Genomic DNA, 4,022 nt, shown 5'->3' with positions numbered 1-4,022 from the left:
GTACCATCCGAAAATTGCACCGCCAAGCCACAACCCGGATCTTCGTTATCTCATTATTTAATGTGATCGTCATAGCCTGCATCTAAACCCATACAGTATATAAGTATATGGTTTGATGTTAACCCTTCAACAAAATCAAAATAAGTAATAAAATGTTACATTACAGAGTAGCACTTACACATAAAGCTTCGAATAAGAGGCGGTAACCGCTCCCGGAAACCAAATCACTACCACAAAGACATCGTTGCACCCTAGGGTTCCACGGAAGAACCCGACAGTGACGGTCAGGGATGATGAACATGGGGCGCTAACAGGAGAGGAGATACGTGTACCTTGCGTCATTATAAAACACCATCGACAGCGACTCAGACCACCGTAGGTAACACTCATCGCTTCAGCGGACCACCACCACACAACGGCTACCTAGGGTTTCGATAGGAAACCCGGCAACAATCGTCGGAAATTGGGTTCTGCTGAAGCACAATCAGAATATCTGTTGAGTTACAAAGAAGAGTACACATAATCGATCAATCAGAGTCAGTTGGTTTTTTTCCAGTTGTGGTGAGCGGATTCTATAACTTTAATTGGGATTTAGGAGGTGAGACCTAAATGTGGCAGTAAAGTAGGATCAACCGATAGATGGACAAAGATGATTGGTTTAAACAAACGGTCTAGAAACATTCTTGTTGCGCCGGGGAAAAAAGGTTGTGTCTCAAGGAGGACTCGAGCCTGTGCAACGAAACAAAAAAGAAGTATGATAATAATACATAGACCACTAAGGCATACGAATACATTGGTTATGTTTTCAAACCTATTAAATAAATAAAAGTCTGACGCAATGGCAAAACTGTGGCGCCAACTTTGGTTTTTACTCTATTTAGATAATGTCAGAGACTCAATACCATACTCATCTGCTGATCGTGCGGTGAAGTAGCAAAAGAAGGAGGAACTGGTTGAACTGGACCCATCGGTCGACTGAGCCTAAAAAATGAAATATCTGGTGGAGCCTAAAAAATGAAATATCTGGTGTAGGAGGAATCACTAAGTAGCAATTGTCGGCCTTGGTATAGAAGAAAAAACAAAGTGAGGAATCATACCAGGTTGTGGATTCGACTTAATCCTAGCCGTCAATGTAAAATCCGGGGTGCTAGTAGTAAGCGGCACCGCCGGGCGTTGAGGTGTAGACGACCTTGGAGGTTGAACTCCAAACGAGATACCAGCCCCAGCCGACACACGTCTCTTTGCTGAAATTTTGGTTTCCAGCTCTTTACCCTTTCGTTTATGGTCTCGTTGAGTTGCAATAGTAGCAGCTAACGCAGCTTCAACTGCAGCTTGTTGTTCTCGAAGAGCTGCATCACAATTACCACCATCACCTCCATCACCACCATCATCGTTCCCACCTTCTCCTCCCTCACGCTTGGAATCCGAGTCATCATGGATCCAGTGATCCTCGGGAGGACATACATAATCAGGATTAATAATGTGACCTATCAGGCGTTTGGTCCTCGGTTTTTCTTTCCGATATATTGTCATTCTTCGCACAGTATCAGCCTTCCTTTGTTCTAAAGGAAGAACATCATCCACCAATGATTGATTAATAACCAAGTTGGGAATCATATCTTGAATAATTAATTGTAGAAATCTTGGATACATTAGGAACTTCTTCTTTTGGGCTGTTTGTTGAACTTGCTCCTTTAGATGATAGAAGATCATTTCTGAGAAGTTAAATGGCTTGTTGAGAACAAGTGCCACAAAATCCGATTGCAGCATGATTCGGCATTCATCAAATCCACCTCGACGACCACCCAAACAATGAATCAATACGTGTAAGAGATACTTGTAGGGTGGGCACAGTCCATTCTTGTTAAACATAGATTTTTCAATGTCACCACCATAAAATACACGCCGAAACAAACTCTTGATCAATTTCTTGTCGAACTCACATGGATTATCATCATTGTATCCAAAACGAAGCACACGTCTAATCACTTCATTATCCACTGTGATAGGAGTTTGGATGATTGAGGCTCGAATGTGATTCTCTACTTCAATGTACTTAGCCGTATTCCAAAATTGTCTAATAATGCTCATATAGACTTTGGGTTGATAAGTTATAGCAAAGTGTATCACCGAACGTCGTAAGAATGTGAGCATATTCCCAAATAACACTTCCTCAGCAACATTTGGATCAACATAAGCACAAATGTCGTGTTTCTTGTCGAAAGGCAGCAGTGACACTTCTTCTTGTTCTTGTTGTTGTTGCTGTTCTTGTTGAGCAAGAGGTGGATCTTGATCCATTTGATCAGCCATAATACTGAATAAATAATGTCAACTATCAGTAATATGAAAATTTATAAACACTATTTATTTTATATATTTTGAAAATTTATGAATCTTTCAATTAACTCTATAATAAATTTTAGACTGCGTCTGTGTAATCGATGTGTCGACGTGGTTAGGTCCTTGGAATGTTTTTATCATAATTTACAGTATTAAAATAATTAAATTTGAAATGTCATTCGTTAAGGACACAGTCTAATTCGATATAAGATTGTAACGAATCAAATGATTCGCTATCAAGTAAATAATTTAATGAAGAAGAACTAGCGAATTAGTATTAAAAATAACAAACTAAACCCTAGTTCGTTATGAATTGACGAATACACATCGGATTCGTTAAATAAATGATTCGCTAATCTAGTTCGTGTGCTTTTCTTAACGAATTGGACACAAATAAGTTCCAATTCGCTAAGTATAGCGAATGGTGAAAATATGACTTAATCTTTGACTATCTTGGTCATGGTCAAAATTGACAAGAACACAGAGAGTCAAACTTGCAAATCCAAAATCGATTACTCCATAATTATCGATGGGTAGCCAAACAAATAACTATACAAGTCTCGGAAACCCATTGCGAAGCAAATGATATCGATTTGAGGTTCTAAAACATGAAATAAGTTAAGGTATTTAAGGATTTGAATAAGGCATAAAAACCCGAAAATAACAATCAACCATTAACCCGACAATCAACAATCAAACTATGATTAAAGATCACCAAGGGTTTCGGAAATCCATTCCGATTGCAATGATATCAAAATATAATAATTTAACAAGGTATTAATCAGATAATGAAAGTTTTCATAAACCTTAAAACCCCTATAATAAAATATTCATAATTAACATATTAAATATGTGCCATTTTTGATAAAAATCACAAAGATGTAATCATCTATACCTTATAAACACAGTGGTATAGTCAAAAGTCTGAAATTCGAAGATCGAAAAATATTGGAAATTTTGACAGCGTAACAGTGTAAATTGGGAAAGAAGAGTGAATAGTATAGGACGGTTCGTATGCACGTCGTCCTATATACACTGACATTGCATGATTCCCTAGGTAACGAATCAGCCGATTCATTTGAAATTTGAATTAACGAATCAGCCGATTCGTTAAAGTTAATGTAATACGTGGCATGACGAATTAGATTTAATTCGTGTCTAATTCGTTAGTTTATGCTTAACGAATTGAAGCCATAAGTTACAGAGTGCGGAAGCGAATTAGGATAACGAACTAGAATGTAGTTCGTTAAAATGACCTAATTCGTTAACCATAACTTAACGAATTACAACTAAATTAATGAATTAAATAAATAAATACTAAAAAAGTTAAATAAATATTCAATTAAATTAAGGAATTATTGAGATCCCATATTCAATCATCAAATAACTTAAAAACGTTTCAAGTTTTTAACCCTTAAATTAACATAAATAATGTTAGAGCAGAAGGTTGCTCTCATTGTATCGATTAAGATAAAATAAAATATTTAAATAATATGTAAACTATAAAAGCAAAATCTTTTTGATATTTTGTGATTTTTAACATAAAACTAAATATTTACCAGAAAATTATCCAAAAAATAAAATGTAAAACAAGAAAATCTTTTTGTGGTTTTGAATGATTTTTCAAAAGCAGTACATATTTTTTTAACGTGTTTGAGCAGAGAATCATATTGACCAAATTG

This window comes from Bidens hawaiensis, unplaced genomic scaffold, assembly GCF_021521415.1.
Source record: "Bidens hawaiensis isolate Kalapana, Puna unplaced genomic scaffold, B.hawaiensis_p1.1 tig00025061_1, whole genome shotgun sequence".
Classification (NCBI taxonomy): domain Eukaryota; kingdom Viridiplantae; phylum Streptophyta; class Magnoliopsida; order Asterales; family Asteraceae; genus Bidens; species Bidens hawaiensis.
The sequence above is the reverse complement of the archived record's forward strand: the minus strand, read 5'-3'. Positions refer to the sequence as shown.